The sequence below is a fragment of the Piliocolobus tephrosceles genome, chromosome 7, assembly GCF_002776525.5.
Source record: "Piliocolobus tephrosceles isolate RC106 chromosome 7, ASM277652v3, whole genome shotgun sequence".
In the NCBI taxonomy this organism is placed as follows: domain Eukaryota; kingdom Metazoa; phylum Chordata; class Mammalia; order Primates; family Cercopithecidae; genus Piliocolobus; species Piliocolobus tephrosceles.
This window is the reverse complement of record NC_045440.1, coordinates 103,587,152-103,600,097: the sequence shown is the minus strand read 5'-3', so window position 1 is coordinate 103,600,097 and position 12,946 is coordinate 103,587,152. Positions and strand designations below refer to the sequence as shown.

At 35.7% G+C, this 12,946-nt stretch overlaps 1 protein-coding gene and 1 pseudogene across 1 annotated transcript in view; one reads left to right on the top strand and one right to left on the bottom strand.

Moving 5' to 3' along the window:
• LOC113224949 (vacuolar protein sorting-associated protein 13B-like) overlaps nt 1-12,946 on the top strand; it is a 753,925-nt gene that overhangs the window by 106,221 nt on the left and 634,758 nt on the right. The window lies entirely within an intron of this gene.
• Nucleotides 416-1,796, bottom strand: LOC113224950 (annotated as a pseudogene).

The following is a 12,946-nucleotide window of genomic DNA, read 5'->3' as shown; positions in this document are numbered from 1 at the left end:
CTTAATGTCCCCTACTAATATGTACACACATGTACAGAGATTTGCCACAAAAAAAGGTGTGCAATTTGTTTGGCTTTGAAGTTCACCTATGTTACTTCAACCAAAAGGGATAGCGTTGTGGGAGTTAAGGAGAGATCTGAGTGGATGGTGAAGTGGATTGCTGAAGCCTGCAGGAGCCTTGGGAGGCAGGAGGCAGGGGCTGGAGATTCTGGCAAACCTGGCTGACCTTCCCTACCCCTTCTGGCCCCTGAGATTCTCAGGGCATCTACAGAGTCCCTGGCCGCCTTCGCAGACTTCCCATTCCTCAGATGGTCTTTGCTTTGCTCCGTATCTGGCTGGCTGTGTTTGGTCTCATTTTGTCAGGTGTTGGAAGGCCTCCATTCATCTATTGTTTTGCTGGTGCCTGTGGGAGGCCTCACTTGCTGCGCTGTGAGGCGACTCCCTGAGGGTGTTTCTACTCCTGCTGTTTCACCTGTTGTACGATTTCCCTGATCTTGCGCTGTGCAGTCTGGCTAGCAAAGAAGTGCCCGATAATTCTGACAGTCACTTCCTCATTTTCATGAGGCACAATGACTTCTGCACTGGTTAAGTTCTGTGGTTCATTCATGGTCTTGCCACCTTTGCCAGTCACCTGGCCAGCTGTGGAAGAGGGCACTCTGATATGGGCTTCCAGCTTCACTTCTTTGGGGTTAAAGAAGTTTTCTTCTTTCAGTTTCCCGAAGATCCGTCCCTGGGCCTTGATGGAGGCTCCGGCGAATCTTGCCAGCTGTTTGATGTGTGCCCCTTTCTTCCCGATGATGGTACCCACAACCTGGGTTAGGATGAAGAGATTCACAATTTCCTGCTTTGGAGAGTGATGATGCGGGAACGGGCCAAACTGGTGATGAGGGTACAGGCTGGGGAAGTATCCGGAGTGGGTATTAACAGCCAGCATATCATTTTCAAAGGCCTCACGCAGCTTCTTCATAATCTCTATCTCAGCACGGCACAGGCCTCCACTGTGCCCTTCACAGTGATGGTTCTTTCTGGGTTGTATATGCTCAAATCCTGCAAGGAGGAGATTGTTATCTTGGTCCCTGTTTCATGTTCAATTTTCTTCACATTTCTGCCTTCTTTTCCAATCAGTTTTCCAACCAAGCCATTGTGGGCCATGATTTTCAGAGGAATCTCTTCGGCTGGTTTGGTCTCATCTGCCTGTTTCTGCATGATTTCAAGAATCGTGTAGCTGTGACATGCTTCAGAAATCCCCTCTGGGGTGGCATGCATGGTGACAGGCTTCTCTTCAGCTCCAGAGTTCTCTTTTCTATAGATGTCTAACCGGGACTGGGTCTACTTAGTGATGTTCATTATGGTCAAGCCCTCCTTTCCGATCATGGCACCAAAAAACTGGGTGGAATCTGCAGCGGGAAATCAGTCTGGCCTGAGAAGAGCCCCCAGGGCATGGCCTTGCTCCCGGTAAGAGTGGTCCCCACCCTGGTCTCGTTGAGTGGGTAAGGGGGAGCTCACCTCTTCATCTGGGATATAGGAAATCTTGACGGAGTAGTTCTCAAACTGATGCCCACTTAGCTTCTTCATGGCTATTTTGCTTCTTCTCTTGTTGCATATGTGACGTTGACAACAGCAGTTTCTGTGTCTGTGTTGACTTGTTCCACATTCTCCACTGTCCTGTATTGAGCCAAAAGTGCATCCAACACCTCCCACTGAAGGTGAGGAGGTATGTTTCAAATCTGAATTTTCCTGTTCCTTACCTTTTTAGAGACTGAGTAATCAACCATGATTTTCCCATGCAATTCCACTTTACCTTGGCCTTGCCGCCGCCCCGCGCCCACTCCACAAGCCGGTCGGGAAGGGGCTCCTGCGAGGCTGGGTTTGGTCAGGCTGGGAGCAGAGCCTTGTGCTGGCTAGAGTTGGGTAGTGCGCGTGCGTGAGTTCCTAGTACATTATTAACTTTATGAAAGTCTTTGTAATTTTTCTAAGTCAAAATGTTCATAAACATTTAAATAAAAATAAGACATTAGTAGAGGTTGCATTATATCCTGATTATTTGTATAATTTATAAAATTGTTTAATGTACAAGCATTAATAAAACATTTAAACTATATACATTTTCTATTTAATTGCAACAAGTCTCCCAAAATAATGACCTATTTGGGATTTATTCACATTTATAAGATTGAATTAAAGGGAGAAATAGAATGTTCCAGGAAGGAGAATAAAATGATTAATAGTATCCAAGAAAATAATCCTTGACTCAAATATAATAATGAAAAAATATGAAGAGTATGAAAAGAAGAAAGTGTTAGAGAAAAATTAGATCATCTAGAACACACCTTACTTTCTCAGTAATCTTAAAATAATAGACTTTTACAAGAGTGCTTTACAAACATTTCTGTGTAGATTTTTAATTAATGAATTGTTGATATAGAGGAAAGAAAATGTAGTAAGTTGCCAGAAGTCTCAGCATCTTCAATGCTACCAAAAAAGTCTTGCTCCCGCATCTATTTCAGCTGAAATTGAACACCTTCTTTGTCACTACAGATGTGTAGAAACTATAGTAATAATGTAGCAGCTGACAGCAGGTGAGAAATTGAGTACCATGCTGTCATATTAAAAATCAGCTCTTAATATGCTTAACAGAAACTTATCTTGAAAATTTATTTTAAATTAGATTCTACATTTATGTTTGTATTCCAAAAAGTCATTCTGTAATGATGATATTTGGCTTTTGCCACAGCTTAGTAGTGTGCTGTATTTTAACAGTATGGAATGTAGTAAAATCTATTCCTTTTCTTCTGTGTGCCTATCATATTTATTAATTTACCCAAATTATACAGAATGTTGGGTAAGTTTAGAGGAAAGTATTTTTAATAGCAAAATCCTGTGTTTTCAGCCTTAATTTTTTTTAGAGGCTAGTTTTTATTTTAACTAATAATTTAGTAGGCTGCATATTATATATAAAATTTAAACAAGTTTTTATGTTTCAACATAGAGGAATTGCCAATTATTTTCTTCTTAACTAAGTGATGCATTACATTAAATCCACTGGAGTACTTTTCGACATAATTTATTACACAAATAAGTACTACCATATAAAAAATTTCCGCCTGTAATCCCAGTACTTTGGGAGGCCGAGGCGGGCAGATCGTGAGGTCAGGAGATCGAGACCATCCTGGCTAACATGGTGAAACCCCGTCCCTACTAAAAATACAAAAAAATTTAGCCGGGCATGGTGGCAGATGCCTGTAGTTCCAGCTACTCGGGAGGCTGAGGCAGGAGAATGGCGTGAACCCGAGAGGCGGAGCTTGTGGTGAGCTGAGATGCACCACTGCACTCCAGCCTGGGCAACAGAACGAGGAGACTCCATCTCAAAAAAAAAAAAATTTTTTTTTCAGTGTTATTTCATTTTCCTTCAGTTCTTTCATGAGATAGTTATTAGAACCACTTACTGTGAATTAGAGATAATAGAGACATAAAACAAAAATTTGCTTTTTTCCCCTCTACAGTAGAAAACAATGGTAACCACTTATTTATTTCATTGTCAATCAATGAAAATAGAATAGTATCTACTGGAGATGGGTGTGGAGATCTTAAAGTTAAAAACATCTGCATAGTGTCCAAATAAGTAGTATAGGATGTATTGTAACAATGCAAGAACTGGTGTGATTTAATTAACTGTGGTTTAATATGTTGTGCATCTCACTCATGGCAAACCATGGTGGCATTTACTGGCTGATGCTTCAAAGCACTACTGTTTTTCATCTACTGTCATTGGTCAGTTGTGTTGTAGAGGCATTATATAAGGTCTGGAAAACAGTTCTCAAGGATTTTGCTTTAATGGTAGATGTACCATCTAGTCCATTTGTTGATGTCATTTTTTTTTTTTTTTTTTTAAAGACAGAATCTTGCTCTGCTGCCCAGGCTGGAGTGCAGTGGCATGATCTTGGCTCACTGCAACCTCAGATTCCTAGGTTCAAGCAGTTCTCCTGCCTCTGCCTCAGTCTCCTGAGTAGCTGGGATTACAGGTGTGTGTCGCCACACCTGGCTAATTTTTGTATTTTTAGTAGAGACAGGGTTTGGCCATATTGGCCAGGTTTGTCTTGAACTCCTGGCCTCAAGTGATCCACCTGCCTTGGCCTCCCAAAGTGCTAGGATTATAGGCATGAACCACCGTGCCTGACTTGCTGATTTTAATTTGATGTAATCTCTAAACTCTTTTCTTAATGACTTTAAAGTTTGAAACTGTAATGGTTTTACCAAGTAGCTTTCAAATGATGTTTCCTGAAGCAGAGAACAGATAAATTTGAATGATATGTTTCCAACTACAGACAGCAGTGATCTTCATGTCCTATTACATTCACCCTATAAAATCACCTGGATGTTTTTAAAAAGGCAAGTGGAGAATGGAGAAAAAAGAAGCATTGCTCATGTGATATGTATAGTGATCTGAGATTTCTTACATTTGATAATGCTATGGAAGTTATCTTAGATATAAAGTAGTTTCAAAAATTCCAGTTCTGTAACCACATCTGATATGGTTTAGCAGTGTCCCCACCCAGATCTCATCTTGAATTCCCACTTGTCGTGGGAGGGACCTGGTGGAAAGTCTTTCCTGTGCTGTTCTCATGATAGTGAATAAGTCTTACAAGATCTGATGGTTTTAAAAAGAGGCATTCCCCTTCACAAGCTCTCATTTTTTACCTGCCACCATCCACGTAAGATGTTACTTGCTCCCCCATGATTGTGAGGCTTCCCAAGGCACATGGAACTGTAAGTCCAATTAAACCTCTTTCTTTTGTAAATTGCTCAGTCTTTATCAGCAGTGTGAAAATGGAATAATACAACACCTTAACTTTTGAAGTAAATGAGATGCCTGATAGTATTTCCCCCCAAGTATTTTGTGTTTGCTTTTATAGGTACTTTTTGGATTACTTGATTAAAAATGCAAAAATTACTATAAAAATAGAGGATTATATCTCTTTAACATATTATCACTGTTATCTTTCAATACATTGACAATGCAAGGGTAATAGTTGAGGGTTTTTGTCAAAATGTTGGGGTAAGCAACCAGGCTAATGTAAAGTGGAGGCAAGGAAAATGTTTCAGTGAAAAGCAAAACAGGCCATGTAAATACATTGTCAGTGAAAAATAAGAAATGAATAAATAAATATTTACTAAAATTGATGACTGAAACAGAAAAAGTCACAAATGTTTTTGGATTATAGGCTATACCACAGGGATATAGAATTAGTTGAGAGGGTGGTGGTGAGGGATAAAAGACTACACATTGGGTATAGTGGTATATGCTGCTTGGGTGATAAATTCCCCAAAATTAGAGAAATCACCACTAAAGAACTTATCCATGTAAGTTTTGGGGGAACCACCTGTTCCCCCAAATTATTGAAATAAAGTAAAATAAATTTTAAAAAATTCATACAAAAAAAGAAAGTATTTTGTTACCTGACCTGAATTATGCAGTTTTTTTTTTTTTTTTTTTTTTTTTTTTTTTATAATTAAGAATGGCAAACTCCTTCTGAAACTCTTGATGGCCTTCATTTCTCCAATTTCAGGTCTTGCTGCTCTCATCCCTACTTCCTATAGGCAGTACTACCAGTAAGCTTTTGTAATAGGCCTCTAGGCAGTCCTAGTTCCTTCCTTAGGTTTGTAGGTCATGCTCTTCCATTGCCTGGAGTACTTCAATTTACTCTACCCTCACCCTATTTTCTGATTTACTTTTCTTTATCCTTGAATATTAATTCTATAGACCAGGATAGGGGTACCTTTATAATTTCAAAGTGCCCTATACTTCCACTGTCATAGTACATATATTAATTGTACATTTCTCTAAGTTAGTGTAAGAGTTTGTGGGAGTGTGTGTGTGTGTGTGTGTGTGTGTGTGTGTGAAAAGACAGTATCTTTAGTTAATAAGCACAAAATAAATATGTTTTGAATGAGAAGATTCTGGTTCTAGTATTTACTATTTTTAGATTTAGGAAACATTTATTAAATGTTTAAATATTACTTCTTAGTCCAGCCTGGGGGGAGTTTAGAGGAAAACTAATGGACATGGGGCAAGCTTAGGTGGAAGGATGATGCTTGAGCTCAGCTGTGTAGGATGAGTTAATCTGGACCGAGTTGCTGATAAAAATAGAATAAATTTTGGTAAGAACTTTTCCTCCAGTGTATTTTGGCATTGCTTTGTAGAATAAAAATAAGTTAAAGGATATTAGACTATAATAAAATTTATATTGAAAAAAACTTATGAGAAATTAACTTTATATGAAAATTCTAAAAAAGTCTGAAATGTACAGATGCTTCATGTTAATACTGACAGTTATTGGCTAGTTTATCTTATTTCAATTCATAATAAAAAAGCTAAAACAGTTGCTTTTAAGCGCTAACAGAATAACTGGGTCTTGGAAAATAAGTAGCATTATATGCAAAATGTGTAATATGCCAACTGGTGGCATTTTGCTTCCCTATAATTATTATCTAGTGAATGATAAGACTAGACTATCATTCTAGTGATATATCTAAAAATAAATTTCTTATTTATTTATATGTTATATGGTAAAACTTATATTTAGAATCTTACAAGGGAAAGGAAAAACATCTTTTCCCCCTCTCCAAAAATCTACTGAGAGAGGAAGGTATTTATTTGGCTTACCTGAATTACATGAGACAATATCTCAGACTTTCACCTGAGTAAGAATCACTTTGGTTCATGCTAAAATACAGGTTCTTAGGCCAGTCCTGTTTTTGTTGGTGAGGCCCTTACATTTGACCTTTAATGAGCATCCCAATGTTATCACATTTCAATGTGATAACAAATTGGAAAATAATGTGTATGTCAGTAATATGTAATTCAGATACTAACGACTGACCCTTATTCTCCTGGCCATTGAGTGGTGTGGCTGACACATTCTATGTAAATCTGAGGTTCTCAACAGGTTATATCCACTTCTGTCATAAATTTAGAGTAATCTTAAGTACATTGAATTAAATGTTACTTATTGAATGCATGACATTTCACCTAGAATTCACAAAATCAGTCAAATGACTTTATTCTTATCATCTGGGTACCCTACTTTGCTGAGCAAACTGTGTTACATGTGGTTTTGTTTATTACAGTCTGTGCAAAAAGAAACATCAACAATATTACTATCATTTCACTTTGGTATTTCTGGTATTCCACTAATGCCTCATTTGTAATAGTTAGGTATATCTTTATCTTTCTAGTAAACTGTTTGGTTTTTAAAGAATAGATAATTTTTAAAATGTTGAAATATAGTATATATTCCTAACTGACTTTGTAGAGGATAACTTTCTTTTTAATCTTGGTTATTTCTTGATTATATGCTGCTTATAAAAAATACAAAGCTTAGACATTTACTTTGTTTTTTACCTTTTACAATTTTTGTTAAAGTAATACATATTCACTTTAATATGTGAAACAGTGCATTAATATGCACAGAAATATTTTTAAAAAGCTAATATCCTTTCCATCACTTTTTTTCCCACCTCACTTTCTTTATGCTGCTACAAACATAAACACATGTGTAGGTTTGTGTTGAGTATGTATTTTAATGTGGTTATTTGCATATTTTGGAACTTGCTTTTTAAAAACACCATGTTGTGGTGGTTGTTCCAGCATAACTGTATAATTATAACTTATTCTTCTTAATAACTGTGTACTATGCCATAGTATAAGAGAGTATCATTATTTCTTCAGTAATTCTCCTGTTTATGAACATTTAAGACATTTCCCCTTTTTCGTTACTACTCATAATGGTGCAACAGATAACTTTGCTTATAGATCTCTATGCATTTTCTTTCTGTTTTATTAAAGATGCAGGATTGTGGATCAAAAATAATGTGTATTTCGGTTTAATGAATTTCCTTTATAAAATAAATAACATTTTATATACTTGTTATAAAAATAGACTATAGAATATGGAAAACACATAGAATGAAATAAAAAGCATCTATAAATCTACCATCAAAACACAATCAATGTGCTAACAAATTGGAAGTTATTTTTTCAATTGTTTGTAATTATTTGCTTCTTTACAATTCATTACATCAATTGTGTTGTAATCCTGTAAGGTTTATTTTTACCACAAGGAAGATTTCACAGTGTAATTTCAAATTCTGAATTTTTAATTTTTTTTTTTTTTTTTTGAGACAGGTTCTTGCTCTGTCACCCAGGCTGGAGTGTAGTGGTGTGGTCACAGCTCATTGCAGCTTCAGTCTCCAGGACTCAAGTGCTGCTACCTCCTCAGCCTCTTAAGTAGCTGGGACTACAGGTGCATGCCACCTCACCCAGCTAATTAAAAAAAAATTTTTTTTTGTGAAGATGGGATCTCACTCTGTTGTTTAGGCCAGTCCGAACTCCTGGGCTCAAGTAATCCTCCCATCTCAGACTCCCAAAGTGCCGGGATTTCAGGTGTGAGCCACAGTGCCAGGCCTAAGTATTTTTTTTTAAGGCCTAAGTAGTTTTTTTTTTTAAGGCCCTTAAGTTTTAACTATAGATTTGTCTTTGTTGTTCCTACTTCTTTCACTTAAAGAGAACAGCTGAGAACTTCCAATGAAATTTGTAATATAATCTAAAAAGTGGAATATTGATAAAGGAAGAAAAAATAGCCCTGAAATAGGACTGTGCAAGCTTGAGTATTAGGTATGGCATCTACCTGATTAGACATGGGATTTTGGTTAAGTTACTTGACGTCAGAACCTCAGTTTCCTCCAATATTTCCAAATTCAGGTAATAATGACTTACATTTTAAGATAATTATTTGCAGTTGAAGAAAAAGAAGCAAAAATATTAAATGGTATGTTGTTACTTAGCTTGATTCTGTCTTAGAACCAAAAATATCAAAGTTTTCCAAACGCAGTATCAGAAAGTTTCTTTTTGCCTCCTTGCAGTCCATCCTGATCATCATCCCCATAGGCAGTTCTTATTCTGATTTCTGTCATCATAGGCTCAGTTTTCCGATTCTGAAAGTTCGTGTAAGTGGAACTATACTATATATACTCTTTTGTATCTGGTTTCTTTCAACAGAATGTTTATGTGGTTTATCGATGTTATATGAATATAACATATTTCTATACTGTGTGGTATTATGCTATGTAAAATTAGTAAACTATTCTAATTCTAAACTAATGTTATCAGTAAAATTATTAAACTATTCCACTAAGTAGGATAGATTAATAGGCTCTAAGTGAAAAACAAGTATTCTTTTAGCACCACTTTACCTTTCTTTTTTAGAGAAGGATGTTTGTATTCATGTATGTGTGTGCATGTATATATGTTACTGATAGATGGATATATAGGTAGGTGAATAGGTAGAGTGGTAGTTTTGGTTTGAAAAATTGAGAAGAATTCATATAAAACAACTATGAGTTATTACGTCTTCGGAAAATGGAGCATGTGAGACCTACCTTTCATATACTTTTAAAAACTCATGTAATTATGAGTTTTACCTTTTATGTTTTGTGTCTTTCAGATGAGGGGAGGAGGAGCTATACCACCTACCAAATAAATAAAAGCTTTTAAAATTACTTTTTTCTTTCTGCTCTGTTCCTTATTTCTACTGTCTCTCCAATTTTTTTTTTCTAATTGTATGGGGAAATGTAGCCTTTAATTTAGCTCTTAACATTATAAGAGTTGCTCTTAACCTCCCATAAACAAGATTATTATGCCCATTATGGTTTTAGGGTGTGTGTGTGTGTGTGTGTGTGTGTGTGTGTGTGTGTGTGTATAGTAGCTGGCTATTTCTGTCTATGATAATTTACCCTGTTCCCCCCATAACCCCCACTCCCAATGCATTTCCTTGAAGAGATCTTTGGAAAGTCCTGGCAGTTATTTACTAAATATAGTACTTTAAAGCAACGAGATAGTATTCATTTAAGTAAGTGACAAATTTTTCAATATTTGGGAGTTAATATTTTAAACTCCCAAAATAAAGATTGATCCTTTTTGGCAATTTAGCCAAACCTTCAATATTTGATTGTTTAAAGATAGATTTAGTTTCTGATGAGTGAGGGAAACGAATCTGAAAAAAATGATATACTTTGCTGTACTTTTGTCATAGTTTATAATCAAATCCTTGGAAACTAGTAGCATTAGTAAACAACAAAATAATTATAAAATTAAAATATTGAATCATTAACAGATTATTAGCAAACAATAGAAAATATTGGGGTTTTAAAAAAATCATATTGTTTACTATACTGAGGTAGTCAGCCTCAAAAGATGGCTATGAGTCAGACCTCCTAGTATTTATGCTCTTCTATTGGCCTTTCCCCTTAAATCTGGGCTGGCCCTGTGACTTGCTTTTGACTTGCTTGTGGTGAAAGTGATACTGTTTGACTTCTGAGGACAGGTTATAAGGAGCCTTGCATTTTCCATGCGAGTCACCTGGCGTATGTGCTCTGGGAGAAGCCAGCCACCATATGTGAAGGCCAGTATCCCTGAAACTGCTATGTTGTGAGGATGCCTAAGCTAGTCACACAGAGAGGCTAATTGTAAGGAAGGAGAGAGAGAAATGCTTCTCTGACTCTCAGCTGTTGCAGTTATTCCAGCTAAGTTATCAGACATATAAGTGACAAAACCATCTTGGATCTCCAGCTCGATTGAAATTTCAGATGATTCCAGCCCAAGCCACCATCTGATTGCAGCTACATGAGTGAGACCAAACCAAGAACCACTCAGATAAGTCTAGAAAATTCCACAGAACTGTAAGAGAGAAATAATAGATTCTTGTTTTTAAACCTTAGTTTTGGAGCATTTCCATAGCAACAAATAACCAGAACAGGTACTTTTAATTAAAATTTGTCTTAAATATATTTTATTATGGAAAGGACCAAGATATTTTACTCATCGTTAGCATTTCACTCTTTTCTAGATGACAGTATTTTGAGCCAAGGGATATGATTTAAATAATTGACACAGAATTGCAGATAAAGAGAGGTTCTGAGGTTAAGAATCAGTTCAGCCAGAACCAATCTGAAGCATCTAAGGCTACTAGAAAGCTTTAAGGAGCCATGAATCATACTTCAGGGACCCAACAGTAATGAGGGGGTTCAGGTTGAATCCAAGCATTTTCTGTTTAAACAGAACAATATAATAAGATATGTAATAATTTACTTTAAAGAAATTAAATAAGTATAAAGCTTTCACTCTTTCCTCCTCGTTTACTTTATTTGCTACTTTAGATGGTATTTTGGTGGCTCAGTTAAAATAATACTTAATAAAGTTAGGCTTCATGTAAAGGGGTGGGATTTGTATCAGATTAATGTAACTTCTAAATCCCTTTTTGCATTCCAGATAAGAGGAAATATGAATCCCCTAACGCCAGAGTTTTTTGATTGCTAACGCTTTGACCTCAAAGTTCACTGAAGATTAGTATATTAGGCATAGTGCATTCAAGCTCATTTTCTAAGTTATCTTTATGTTTTGTCAACTGCCAGGTGGACTCTGGGCATTTTTTGAGGAAATGTGGTTAAGGCAGCCATAATTAGCAACTGCTTGAAATACTTACCAGGTATTTTAAAGAATATTAATAAGACCTCATTTAATTTGGTTGGCAGCTCTTAGATGATTTCTACAGTGATCATGATCATGTCTTACATTTTTATATATTACCTAGCCATTTAATAATGTACTTGAGAACTAAATATTTTAATAGTATTTCCTTACAGTCTGATACAGCGTGCAATGTTAGGTAGTTAAATGTTGTCTAATACATAATTTTGAGCTCAATTAGCTTGAAATGGAAAGTTCATCTAAAGTACATATGAATAAAAGGCATTATAAGTATAGTGAAGTGTAACATAGAACTGGTAAATATTTTAAATATATGTACTCATTATGATTTGTGAATATTATAGCCAAAGCATGCAGTTGCAACAACTTCCAAAAATTAAAAACTATTTGAAAACTCTTTTTACATTTTACACTTAATAAACTAATTTGTACATAAACCACATTATTATTTATATTTAAAACTAAAAAAATTCACTTTCTCCAGCTATTCTAACAAAAACTTAATAAGTAGGCATTGCTTTTAAAATGACACAATCTACCAGTTATTTGGTAAAACTAGCATAATCATAAATTTCCCATCCATGCTTTTTCCAAAAATACTAACCCATATTGTTCTCTCTGGACCTGTTGTAGGGATGACTAATCCAACTGCTGAGGTCTCCCTTTATGTGTTTGATGGAACACTTGGCTTGCTGGACTACAGCTGTGTGTTTATGTGCAGTGCACACCTGCAGGGGCCTGACAAATAGCTGTAGTATGCAGAGGATACAAAATTACCCTGGCAGTGCTGCAAATAAGGAAGTTTCTGTTTTGAAGTCCATATGTGTGTGTGCTTGAGATGCCAGCTGGTGTATTTATGTTGCATGCACAGATGTAAAACTGCCAACTGATTTTATACCAAATAAAGTCTAATCTTTTTATACGTACTTTGTGTCAAAGTTATGAAGTGGTATGTAAGAATATTCTCATGACTTAGCTCTTTTAAAATAAAAGCTGCCATTAAAAATATGAACTCATAATATCATTAGGAAAGAGAGGAAGAAGGATAGTGATAGAGATGGTATTTCTTAACTATTATCCTGTGTATAATAATGTTGTTATTACTATATCATTTGATAAGTAAAGTTTTGATGTGTTATAATCATGAATGATATATATTCTCTTTTGTGGCTAGAGTCAGTCAGGTCTTTATGAAATCCCAATTTATGAATACTGAAATGTGAAAGACAAATTTATATAATTACTTGACTTGAAGGCTTTGGCTATACTATTTTTCAAGTACATTTGATTTTAACAAGTTGAAAGGATGGTGCATTTTTTGCCATTTTTAGAATGTACTTAAATTTGTTCTGAAAGAAATACTAGTGTTTATAAATACCAGGGATAATATTTCCCAAGTCT